This window comes from Alosa sapidissima, chromosome 14, assembly GCF_018492685.1.
Source record: "Alosa sapidissima isolate fAloSap1 chromosome 14, fAloSap1.pri, whole genome shotgun sequence".
NCBI lineage: Eukaryota > Metazoa > Chordata > Actinopteri > Clupeiformes > Clupeidae > Alosa > Alosa sapidissima.
In genome coordinates this window covers 10,832,313-10,846,356 of record NC_055970.1, presented here as the reverse complement: position 1 = coordinate 10,846,356, position 14,044 = coordinate 10,832,313, and the positions used below count along the sequence as shown (strand labels likewise).

Below are 14,044 nucleotides of genomic sequence, written 5' to 3'. Positions count from 1 at the left end.
ACCAAATGTAAAGAGGGTCATAGCTACAGTATGAATGAAATGAAGTGTGACCATGGTGGGGTTTTTTCCATTGCTGTGTGTGTTCTTTTGACACACTTTGACACACTTTTGTGTGTACCACAATTTCAGAGAAAACAGTGTAGTTTGCTGAGAGGTAGCAGAAAAATGAGTCTAACGCAATACTACTGTAAACTGTGAAAGGCCTGACAATGGCAACCTGACAACCAGCTCACTGCGGTGCTAGTCCCAGCTCAGCACTTTATCACTATTAGTGCCATCCGCACTCACACAGTATGAACCTAATCCATGTAATTTCCATAAACGCAGTTAGCTCTTCCTCATCTAGCAGCAGGGCTGAGTCTGCCCACACACCCAACCGCCCCCGCTAGGGCAGAGGCCCATCCAGCTGGTCTCGGGCCGCGGCTGCGTGCGTCCGGCTTGTTTTGGCCTGTGGCTCTGAAAGTTCATTACAGGTTTAGCCAGTCCAGGTTCTGGCTGATTTATCTTTGCCTCGGCGCCTGTAGCTGTCCATCTATACTGTGTGTTACCGTGAAAAGTGCCCCTTTTCATTTTGGCAACTAATGACGCTGAGCATCTGGGGATCACCTCGCTCCTCTGCTGCTCCAACGCAAGCAACTCTCCCACCTCAAAACACTGCCAATGCTGATGCACATCCTGCACTGTATCAGATTACATCTAGTCTTCAATTAAAAATACTGTATGTTTTTATTTTTATCTTTGGATAATCCTGATGGATACCTTTTTCTTCTTTTCTTATCTTTGGTGAATTGTTGAGAGCTGAACATAATATTTTTTGCCCATAAAGAATTGGAAAAACATGTCAATTTAACACCATGCTAAACTGAGAAGAACTTCCTCAATATGTGTGCATGAATGTATGAAGATGTTGGTCTGTTGACTCTTGTATGGCTTGACCAGAGAGTATGAATGATGCCTCATGATTGTTTCATTTCACCATTAGTTTGTGTTCATTACAAAACTGTTTACATGAGCCACAGAAACCAGAGTCATTATTTCATTTCCAGCCCTGGGCCAAAGACTGCAAAGTGGCCAAAGATTGAGACTGGCTCAGGTTCAGAGCCCTCAGGCTAAATCATGGTGCCGCTCATATCCTGGCTGATTTGTAGAGGACGTTATGTCACCATCCCCCCCCTGATTATCAGGCCACCAAGTCTGCACCCTCTCTTCTACCCAAGCTGCTTTGAAGCTCTGTGAGACTTATCATTGAAATATCATTTTGTGTGTCCCTTGTGGTATGTGTCTTTGTGTGTAAGGCATGGAGAAGAATGTTGTGCTTGTTACCAGTAAACATTCCACACAACCCTTATGCCTATTTGGAAGTGTGATTGGCTTTGTTTGCCACTAAAGGAATCTCATACAATGAAGAAGAGTTTCCATCTTCCACAGACTGAGGCGAATGTCAGTCAGCCAAATGTGTTGCTATTTCTTCTAACGAATCTTACTTTAGATAAAACACCTAAAAATGTGGGTTTGTGTGAAGGCTTATGGGAGTTGTAGAAATAGCATTGCCCACTGTGAGCCAAGCTCTATTTTGGGAAGCACTCAGTTCTCAATCCCCCTTCCTCAGTGCCCTTAGTAGTCACACTTAGGGGAGAGGCTCATCTACATACCAAGGACATTCAAATGCTGCTGTTACATAATTTAAACACAGAGCTCTACTATGAATATTAAGTAACATGCTTCTGTAATTCCATTACTTCTATAGATTTCCATAGTGTGGCAATGCAGCTTTCACCCTACTCCTCACCCCCCCTACAGACTTTCGTCTGTCAGATAAATGTGATTCTACATTCAAGTGAAAACATTAAAAACAGCAGTTTTAATTAATCATTCATTTACCTCAGTTCAAGGCAGAGAGATGCGTAGTCCTCATTTTAAGAAGATGTGAAGGTACTGTGTCGTTTAGTTATACAGTATTGGCACGCACACTGGCAATTCTGCAGTTTACTTTTTTATCTGGAGGACACACACCGTATTTTCAAATCTCAAATGCTACATGTAGGCACATAGCTCTCAAGTAGATTTAATCTTTTAGAAAAGATTAGCCCAATTTAGACAAGAGTTTTGTCAGCATATGGACTCTATGCTCTTGGTGTGTCAGATAATGGATTTATAGATAGAATATTGCCCAAGGCACAATGCCGTCAGTTATGAAAACCCCTCACATACCGCTGCCAAGGGCATCTCGATACGACATCCCTTGGACTGCATGGTGACAGCACTGTGCTGGTTTCTTAGCTGTGGAGTCAGTAGCAACTGGTAGTGCTCATCACAGCCTTGGTAATCACCTTGTCCAAGTTTGATATGCTGGTTTTGTGCAAGCAAATGGGTGGTCTTTGTGAGGTTTGCCGACACTTTGCTGCAGTGTCACTGCAACCATAATCTCACATATGGCTGCAGGACACTAGTGTACATAAAGGGGATTTATCATGCTCGCTATGGGGCATTTGTGTAATAAAAAGATTAAATCATAAGGCCACTCTTTTAACATGAAACATTTGATTTGATTTGATAACACATTTAAGAGTAGAGTGGACTTCTGTAGGTACAGTGGAATTGGAAAATAAATAGGCCACAGTATCTGCTGTGCTGTTGTCTCAGTGCTCTAGGCTATCTCAGAGGTCCTCAGTGCAGCTAAAAGGCTAACTGCACACATAGCTTATATGTGCTGGACTGAAAAGGGGCCTCTGTGGATTTTATCTACATGCTCCTGAGATAGCATTTCACTATTCCAGTGACTGTCCGGTTACCCTACAATTCATTTTCCGTTTTCCTCTCACTAATCTCTCTCAGCAGAGGTCCGAGTCGGACTGTCCACCAGCACGGTAAAGAGAATGTGAGATGGATCCCTTAGTGGAGACTGTGGTGTTCTGTGGGCATCTGTGAGATTATATACAGTGGAGAATACCAGCCGTATGAATACCTCAAAGGAAGAGTCATCAAAATCTTCCCTAAATACAACACATCTGGTGACATCTTATTTAGTATTCCAACCCGAATATACCTCATACAATCTAAAACTAAACAAAAATGCAATCTTTTTACCCAACTATAAACTATTTGAAATTAGCTGATGTGTGACAACCTGTGAAATGACTTTAGTGCACATACAGTAGTATCTCCTTCCTTCAATTGTTGTATAAAAAAACAAAACAATCCAATGACATTTGTGTTTGCTGAACCCCACCTTTGCCTAATATGAAGCACTGGCATTGTCCATTTATCTCCACTGGAATAAGTAACGGAAACTCACGTGAGGCCTAAAATGGGTCAAGCAGCTATCACAGCTGCATAGTGGAGTGTAGTCTCGGAGCTGTGAGGGTGAATATGAGATGTTCTTTCTTTTCCTGTCCTGTTGAATGATCAGACTGGGTCTGACACTGTCAAATTGTCATGAGTCATTTCATCTGATATCAGTGAAGAGAAGACAGACTGGAAGAAACAAATGCTGAATCTGTCACGAGCCAGAGAGGAAAAAACACCACCTGCTTGCAACACACTTAAATTAGAAAACTAGTTTCCTCAATTTAATCCTTAAATGAATAATGAAATTGTATTTAATACCACAGATGTTTGCTACCACGTTTTCATAATGGTCACAGCTGCACTTTCAAACATTAACAAGAGAGTCAAGAGAGTACCTGTTGGCTTAGAATGATAAACAAGATTATGTTGAACATTCTGAGGAACAATTACACCAACTCTCCATTTGTTCTGATGATGCTGCTGGGTTTTTTCACAATACATGCCTGTGGATTTTTACAGATAAAGCACATTCGTCCTTTTTCACTGCTTGTCGAGTTTGGCATGGCAGAGTCCCCACTTGCATCAGCCGTACCTGGTGTCAAGCAGAGATAAGTGTATCTGCTGATGCAGAGAGAGTCTGACAGAAATATCCATCTCACAAGCCACAACAGTAGACCAGCCACTTGTCTGTGAGGTATCCAGCATGTATAGGGGGTGCGGGTGCATTCTGTCTTGAACAGGGTGTCTTCTCTGATACAATCATTTCAAAATATTGCATAGTAGCAGCACAAACTAATAGATATTTATTTGCATATGCGGCAAAGGCCTGAGCAACTTCCTTGGGGGGGGGGGGGGGATCCGCATACTTTGTCTCATACCTGCTCCCGGAGGGCATTAATTTAGCATCGCTAGGGTCATCAGTTTTTGGGGCTATACAGAAACAATGGTGTGTAACACTTTGGAATTGGCAACTGAAATTGTGACCCTAGATAGATAGATAGATACTTTACCTAGGGGAAATTCAAGAACAAGCACAATGAGCAGATAACATGGAAGGACAACACAAGGCAAGCGTCCAACACACTCATGAGTATGCGAGTACTGACGTCAGCACTTTGTGTAATTTCCTGGAAATCGTTACATTAGCCTGTCATGTTCCCTGGCCAGCTACAGATGTCTGTCGGACAGAGCGAGAGGTCCATGGCCATGCCCATCTGTCTCCCACCTCTCTGCGGGCCCACAGAGATTTATTTCCTTTTGCCCTTGACTGACTCTTTGTATAGCAATTGCATCTTCCTTCACCAAACAAAATAAAAACAGCAGTATATATGTGGCTTTCTCAGAGCAGAGGACAAATTGTGCAGCTGCATCACTGAATCTCAGTTTTCATTGGTGAATGTGCAAGTACTCTTCAAAATCTGACGTGTCCAGAGAAAGGAGGCCTAAACAAGAGGACAGAAATAAAGACATCACCACCACGCTTCTGCTGCACTTCAATCTGCCCATATCCTCTGAAGGAATGTCAGCTCTCTATACCTAACCTCCGAACTGTTAGTGTCTTTCTATTTTTTCCTTGCTCAGGCTCGGGTAGCCGTGGCCTACTGGTTAGCGCTTCAGACTTGTAACTGGAGGGTTGCCGGTTCGAACCCCGACCAGTAGGCACGGCTGAAGTGCCCTTGAGCAAGGCACCTAACCCCTCACTGCTCCCCAAGCGCCGCTGTTTTTGCAGGCAGCTCACTGCGCCAGGATTAGTGTGTGCTTCACCTCACTCTGTGTACACTGTGTGCTGAGTGTGTTTCACTAATTCACAGATTGGGATAAATGCAGAGACCAAATTTCCCTCACGGGATCAAAATAGTATATATACTTATACTTACTTATACTTAAAATGTCAGTTTACACATCATGCTGATAGTGAGTCATTTACAGTATATGTGAAAAGCTCTTTTGGCCTCTCAAAAGCTCACATTCCGGGTCACAGGCCTGACAATTACATGGTGTCTGGAAAGGTCCCCATAGATTAAGACTGATGTTGAATGAAGGGACTGTATAGATAGATAGATAGATAGATAGATAGATACTTTATTGATCCCCAGGGGAAATTCAAGGTCTCAGCAGCATACAGACAACACAAACACATTCTTTAACAGCAGAAAGAGTAATTAAAGTATATCATATAAAAACACAACTAAGCAATAAGGACAGTAGAAGATGCTAAATATACTAAAATACAAAATATACTAACACTTAATCTAAATCAATTCTAAAAACAGTATCCACATAGTGGTGATTAATCAATCAGAGGTGCTTGCAATGACTGAGGCAGGGACTGAGCCTGTGATTCTCTGTGCATAGTAAGGTAAGGTAAGGTGCTCTGTGTGAATGAGTGTCATGGTGATAGTGCAAATGAGTAAGTCCAACAGTGCAACAATGCAGAAATAAAGTAAAGTAAAGTCTATATATCTATATATTTAACTATTTAAGAAAAGGTATAAGTGTGGCCACAGTTCGGCTGTGGCATGGAGGGAGGGGTTATGCATATGTGCTAATGTGCTAATATGGCACGCAAACAGTGAGGCAGAAGACAGTGGTAAAAGTGGCTAGTGGACAGACAGTATCCAAACATGGAGGGGGTGAAGAGGCAGACAGACTATGCAGAGAAGTCTATCTCTCCTCTTCCCTTAAGTGAAGCAAAGAGTTCAGGCTGTGACCAAAGGCTGCGTGTACATTAAGGTAGAAAAAGAAAAGAAAAATATCATAGGTGACCTTGGAGTCAGGGGTGCAGTCGTGCAAGGTTTTGGGTGGGCACAATTAAAGCAGGGGTCTTTCCCCAGGAAAAAATAACAGAGACAGAATTTGGTTACATTTTACATGTCTGCTAGAGTATACGAGCGTAAAACAAAAAAGAGGGAATGTCCACACACCGGAGGTTAGCTTCCAAATTTTTAATTAAAACCAGTAATGTTTTGACCCGTCTGGGTCTTCTTCTGGCAAGATCCTGAAGAAGACCCAGACAGATTGAAATGTCGCTGGTTTTAATTAAAAATTTTGGAAGGAATGTAGAAAACAAAGACTGATACTGATTTATACATACAAATGTATAGCTATTCCAAATAAAGTTCAGTTCTTAAAACAAATAATTCATACAAGATGAAAATACTGTATCAGTCTACACTAATAGAGTTAATGGTAAAGGCCATAAACTGTATCATTCTGGTCTCCAGTGTTGTGAATGAACTTCTCATGTGGTATTTCAAAAAGTAACATCCAGAAAAACATGACCACACCAAATCCACAAGAAATGACTCACTTGACATACTTACACTGTATGTTTCCCCTTGCCTTATTATATATTCAGGTCAAATGTTAAGCCAATGTCAAAAGCTTCTCCAAAATAAAAGCTTTATTAGCTGGATTACCACTATCCTCAAGAAGAGTTTGCTGCACACTTGGACCTCAGTGACTAGCACCAACCCAGTGCTGTAGTAATTTAATATGGATCTGGGAGCTCCACCTCCTTGCCACTGGGGTCAAAGAAATCTTATCTCTAGCTTAACGGAACTTGAAGATGGAGGGGCTGGTGGAAAAAAGAGACCTGCACAAAAGAGCATAAATAAATTCTTTCAGTCCCTAAAGTACTTATTGTGGAATGAGGACTTTCTTGTGAGTTATGCTGTGCTGATGAAAGTCAGAACTTTATGGCGTAGCAAACTGTTTGGCTGGATTTCATTCAGTTCCAGTTTTTATGTCCTTTCAAATTCAATGGGTAAATTCAGTTTGGAAAATCATCACAGTATGCCATACTAATACTAGCCTGGGAAAAGGACCCACAATTGTACAATTGGGAGTGGGTTTGGAAAAGGTTCACTGACTTACGACTTTCAGCAGGGGCGTAACTAGCAGTGGAGGTAAACTTAAATTGGTACATTAAAGTCTTACCAAATCAAAGTGTAGTCCATGCCAGATTAGCGATTGTATTTGCATGCCCATGTTTCAGGGACATTGGAAATGGGCTTCAGTTGCCTCTTGGCCAGACGGACCTGCAGAGCAAATCCCAAATTTGCTGAAAGTTTGTATGGGTATTCTGACTGATATGACTAATACCGTCCCTCAAGGCTAACTTTTACGTGACATTGTAATGACATTTTAAAAGCATGGTACATCCCACACTATGGTTGAACTTTTGCTACCTCAATAGTTCATCTGTACTCTTACAGCAAACCAAAGTGAGGATAACATGTTTCAGCGAACTATGTTCAGGGTCAGGGAGCTACTCTTGTTATAAAAATTGTAGTTCTCGAAGCCAATTCACCACATATTCCATAGTGGCTCAATTTTATGAAAGCTATGTTGGCTGAAATGTGGTATACTTGACCTCTTGAGCTCAGTCATTCATAGTTTGCAGTCAATGACTGTTTTTTTGCAAATACACAGCATGAGCAGCTCAATATACAGTCACTGACTTCCTGGGAACTGGAAACTTGGAAGCGGGCACATCTGGCTTGAGATGTTGTTTCAAATGTTGTTTCTCTGGTGTCTTTTAAATTGTTATTTGTTTGTCTTTGTCTATAAGCTTGTCTGTAACTGTAATTCATTTTAAATTGTTGAATGTTTGTCTTTGTCTGCATCTCTACTGCTGCCTGTCTTGACCAGGACACTGTTAAAAAAGGGATTTTTAAAATGTCGCTTATTCCTGGCTGGTAAAATAGCTGCATTATAGAATGTGTCTTATTGAAACATTTCCAAGGCACATACTGCATGTGATGTGATGTGTGGTCTCCCAGACAAGCCCTGTGTGTGTAAGATGAAAGTCAGGAGCTCATGGAGGAGCAGATGGGGAGAGAGAACTTCCTTATGACCCTCTCAGGGGGTGAGAGGGTTCTAATTGATGATACTTCTGTTTCTCCAATGTCACATTGTACACATTGTACACAAACATACTATACTTTTGCACACACTCACACGCACAAATGCTTGAACGAGCAAATACTTGACACGGCGAAGGTGGAAATAGGCCTTCTATGACTGCACTTAGCACATAATTACCCAAGCTATAATTGAAAAATACATAATCCCATAATAATAAAAAAAAACATATCTCTATTTAAACAATTCAACATTAACAAACATTGGCATTTTTTCTGAATGTTCAGAGTTGAACATTTGTGATTAAATAATTTTTTGCAAATACACAGCATGAGCATTTTTTCTGAATGTTCAGAGTTGTGAATTGTGAACAAATGTGATTATTTAAATGCAACTATCAGGAGAAATACTCTTGAAGTAGCCTCAAGTGCATTTTCACTGATGACTGTAATCTTTCATCTGATTACGGGTTTATCTTTTGATGAGGGAGTCTGTAAATGCTCTTTGTGTCACACTAATTCCAAAGTGTATTTATTAACATTGATTGAGTGCTATTGTAAGCCTTTTCTGAGTGGAATTAATTAGCTTCGCTAGCAGCGGTCATACAGTATAATGATTGTCAAAGTTTTTTTTTTTTTCCCCTGCCGGTGGCCTAACGTTACCATCGCGGGTTGCTGACACGTAGCCTATCTACCGGTGGTCCGATAGCTGCTTGCTGGGCAGTAGCCTATATTTGAGATGAGGATATGTCTAGCTTGATCTGACCGGTTAACGTTACACAATGCATGCTTCTAGTTCACCTGTTAATAAAGCAAAATCGCCCCTTTGTAGCCGACATTTGGTTGTAATGGAGAATTCTTGCTGTTAAACTGATAGTCCATGATAATGAAACAACACACCATTCTACTTTTGAGGGCTAAATGAAATGAAATATGGCTCGTTTTACGTTTGAACACATTGTCATCAATATTTAAAATGACCATTTTTTTGAATGTGCATTTTATTGTTTCAAAACCGGAAATCAAATGAACGAAAAAGTACACGAACCCAATTACAGTAACTAGCCTAGGCCTACATGAAAAATTCACTGTGGTTGCATTAAATGTAATTTGTGTTTAACCTACATCATCAGTTTCTATCATCTAATATGAAACAATATACTATATAATTCGCTACCGGGCTGTCGGAAGGAAAGCCAAAGCGTATGGGGAGTGACGTAGGCAAAGAAAACATGGCTGAGTTGGATGTGGGCGGGGCTTGATGTCAAGCCTCGCCTTCCCGCAGGCTGCAGCGAGGTGTACTTGTAAAAGTGGGTTCGAAAAACAATGGACGCTTCCTACAAGGACTGTAGTTTACCGCAGAGAACGTCTAATAAGGATAGGACAATGTTCACATGAAATTTAATTCCCATTTCTTCTTGAAGCCGAAATAAATCTGAGGATGTTTATCGGACATGCTTGGTTTTTACTGCAGGTACGTTAATCTTATAATATCAATAAGGACCTAGATAATGTTACCATTAGCGTTGGTTGAGTGGTGATGTGATGGAGGCCAATTTGTAGAAAACAATAAATGCGGTTATACCAAGCAAATTGATAGCACTGTAATTGTATCTTTCGACTGTCATTTGTTGCACGTGCTACAACAATCATTCTGTGCAATGGAAGATTTACCAACGTTACATCGGTCTTATACAGTTTTGCCTATACATGCGTGAGACTGAGACGCCTGTTTATTTGTTTTAAGTGCGTGCAGGGTGTGAGAGGGGAATCGATGTGCTTTGATTCCAGCTTGGTAGTTTAGTCTGTGAAATTAAAAAGCACGTGTGTGTGAAGTATCCAAACAATGATTCATTTCATTATGGCTGCTTTAGCAACACACCGTAAGCTACTGTGTAGTGGGTCCCATTTAGAAGTGGCTACTTCATTCGCGCTTTCCTTGACTCATGGAGCTGCGTGAATTTTATTACAACTTTTCGCCACGATATGGCAATTTAAGTCCGCTTGATTCTGTAAGGCGTAAGCCATTGGTTTCCAAAGGAAATTTTATTTGTGTCGCCAGCATAGCCTATTGACAATTTATGTTGTAAATAGGCTTATAAGCCTACCTGTAGCTTAGGGAAGCTAACAGCTTTCTATTAGGATCTAGTTTGTTAGTTACAGTTTTGTCATAACTCCCTGATGCATTTTTGCATTTAGAATAGCCAGAGCGTGGATATCTCAATCGGAAAATTAAACAATATCGGGTGCCTATGGACTAGGCTGGGTGAACCCAGCCTGATCTGTCTGTCTTTTTTGATTTCTTAAAAGATTGAGCTTGGTCTGGTGAAAGCCAGACTAGCCATGGACCTCAGTTACACAATGCAAGGGAACATGAATCAGCCTATATTTGCACGAACAATAATGGACAACAGCTCTTCAACTTTGGCCCGTTAAAATGTGTATGAACAGTCTAGCGACGCATTTCATCAAGGCCCATTTGGACATGTCAGTTATTTGCACCACTGGTTAGATGTAAAACAGCATTTCGTTTCAGACTACTGTTACTTAATTTGTGCATTAACAATAACGTTTTAGACTACTGTTACTTAATTTGTGCATTTACAATAAAGTATCAAATGAACTAAAGATGACTAAAATCTTATGTAGAAGAAGAAACATTCACAAAAAATCCATCCATCCAAAAATGACCTTTGTTTTTGATAGCTGTTGAAAACGGCAGGGAACTGACAGAGATGTTTTTGTTTATTAATAAATAAATAAATAAATAAATAAATAAATAAATAAATAAATAAATAAATAAATAAATAACATTACATTACATTACATTACATTACATTATGCTGATACCTTTTGCTTTCCCCAAATACAATGTAGCCTACAGGTGTAAGTGACCTTTCATCAATCCAGTTGCAATGGATGAACTGTGATGACCTGCCCTACTTGTGATTGTTTAGAGATTTTAAAGGTTTTATAACAATGCTACATCTTCTTTGGCTATTCTACAATCTATTCACCTTTTCAGCACCAGTAGGCTACTTTCTGTGCAGCCGCACACACACACTCAGGCATGCCAAACAAGCATACACAAAAATTTCAAGAGTGGGGGATGGAGTTAAAGATGGAGACAAATTGAAGTGTGATTTATTTTCGTGGAACGGATGTACAGGACTGAGCGGCGGTCATATTTTGTACCGCTATGCGGTACATCTAGTTAATTGAGGTATCATAATATATATAATATATTATATGCAAAACTCTATTGGACAACAAGGGGTGCTGTATAAAACAGTCTTTCTTCTCCAGCTGCCAGAGAAAACAAAATCTCCTTTTTGGTTTTCTTTGACAAAAAAAGACAGTTTCACAGACACTTACCCTAAAGTTCTCTTCAATACCAGCAAAAACAAAGTTGTCATCTTTTTCAGCAAAAACAAAGATGTCATCTTTTTCAACAGAGATATGCAGTTACAAGAACTGCTATTTACAATCTCACAATTTAAGCAGAGAAGTGTAAATAAAGTGGGCTGAAACAACAAATGAAGCTGTCTCTATAGACCCTTTCAACAATAAAAACAAAAACAATGCTTGAACGTTCTATTTGGGCCCCAATCTACTTCCTCTGCATTAAGATAACATATGGAATGTTAAAAAGGAAGTCTTGTGGGGCCAACTATGATGCTGATAATGGAACTCTCTTGAAAGGGTCCATTGGTTTGGTCTCACATAGCGCCTCAGCATTCTGGTCAGACAAAGTCTCACTGGGCAGCCACAGGCTCTTGTTCATACCCTGACTGTGACCAGCAGCAGCAGCAGCAGCAGCAGTGTGGTGCAGACAGAAGCAGAGCAAGTGGAGCAGTAATTAATCCATGGTCACAGCAAGCGGAAAGCCCATTTAAAGCCAGGTAACAGAAACACGGGGACAGCCAGGGTGAAAAACATCACAGTGTCGTTCAGCAGAAAAAATGACAGACAGTTGCATTTTCACAGACGACCGACTGACGGACGGTGCACCCCCATCCTCAATCACCACCACCCCAAAAAGATCACCTCTGCGGCTGACGTGACAGTACTCAGAGGGTCGAACACTCCCTTATCTCTGTATGTATAACTTCGACATTATCATCAGACAGCTCTAAAAGATTATAGTGTTGAAACTTGAACATGTTGGACCGGTCTCTTCTGTGTGCAAAGGCCTATAAAAGAGTGTAGAAAAGCTTATTTTTCTCTGCTGGCTTACAAGACAGGGTAGATTTAGTGCCCAGTCGACTGGTCATTTTCCTAAGCACAGGCTGGCCCACACAGCTGCAGGTGGGTAATGATAAGTTAGTTGGCAAAGGACTCAGAGACTTTTTTACTGATAGGCTTAACACAGGAGTAGGCTTTGGAGGCGGATATAGCTGAAAAACATGTTTAGTAAGTAACATATTGAGAAAGAATCAGACATATGGCATGCTTAAGTTGGCCCATATTGTCCTTGTCTGATCTACTTTATCGGACTGATTTAATAATGGCTGTAATACTGTAAGATATTACAATATATATCAGAAACAGAGCAGAAATCATGTAAAAATGGTAGGATACACACAACTGGATTCTATCGTTAGCTCAGTAAAACTTAAGGACTGCACATGCACATAACAACTGTGCTTAAAACAGACGATTAATCCGCAAAATAGAATACTAACAGCTCTATTTCTGCAGGAATGAAATCCAATAAAAAAATGTCAGTGTTGACAGTGCGAAAGTAGTGATTAAAGACAGACCGCTAGTTTTTTTGCAGCTAAGACATCTGCCCCAGCGAGGGTGGTGCTCACTCTCGCTGTGCCTGAGACAAACACGGCCAGCAGTCTGCTGACACCTCTGTGGGACTCTCATGCCCACCCCATGCCCTCAACCACACATTCAGCTGGAGCCACAGACACTGAACGCAGTAGAAACACACCAGCCATGTTCATGTCACACCAGTCAGCCTGTATATCTACTGTGAGAGCACGAGGGTCTTTTCCTTTTTTATGAGGACTGTAGACCGTCCAAAGTGTGATCCAATAAGTGCACTTTGTTAAGAACACGGCCCTGAGATGTTTGTGAACAAGTTCCTTGTTCTCATGTCTTTGTCACAGAGTATGTAGTATCTCATTTTCCCTGGATGAGCTCACCACTCAGCTCTGGGGGGGGGGGAGAGGGAGGGGGGAAGAGAGCACTACTCCACATCATCACTAGGTGTCCCTGACACCATGTTAGTTTCTCTTGCAGAGATGGAAAGATTCTCCATAGAAATCAATGCAGGGGCTTTGTTTTTGCCAAATACATGGAGTGATCCATCTGGAATGTCTTCTCCATCTGGGAATATTTGCGCATGTGGTCAAAATAAAAAAAACTTTTATCACTGTCGTATTCGCATAACTGTCATTGAACTCAGAGGAAAGAGTAGGTCTTGCTTTAGATGAGTGAATTTAGATAAAAGGAACGAATGTGTGAAAGACAAAAATATGATGAAAGAAAAAAAAGACCAAGGTAGTCAACAGCACTACATGTTAATCCAACAGTGGTTTTGACTGTGTGAAATAGTGAGGAGCTCTCTTTGACAGTCAGAGTACATTTATTTGTCATAATTGTTCAATGAAAGTCTCAACTAACTAAATCTTTTCTTCATAATAACTTTTGCGAGGAGTCCAGAAATACGCTGGCATTGAATTCAGTAAAGCACTGCATTTCAGGGTGGCATTTTATGGCTGAGCCTAGCTCTTTTCTCTCTGAAGGACAACATTAATCATTAGCTGTGGAAGTGACAGTCACTGACTCTCTAACTGTCGGTGACAAACACAAGTTAAACTATTGATCCCTATGGGTGTCATTACGTCCACCTCTGGAGCGCTGCCTAGGTTTTTGGT

General features: G+C 40.8%; 1 long non-coding RNA gene across 1 annotated transcript; it reads left to right on the top strand.

Moving 5' to 3' along the window:
* Positions 1–11,802: 11,802 nt before the first annotated feature.
* On the top strand, positions 11,803–13,544 carry LOC121681976. The gene is made up of 3 exons (XR_006022377.1): positions 11,803–12,055; positions 12,141–12,251; positions 13,407–13,544. It is a non-coding gene; the product is annotated as an uncharacterized LOC121681976 (long non-coding RNA).
* Positions 13,545–14,044: the final 500 nt, after the last annotated feature.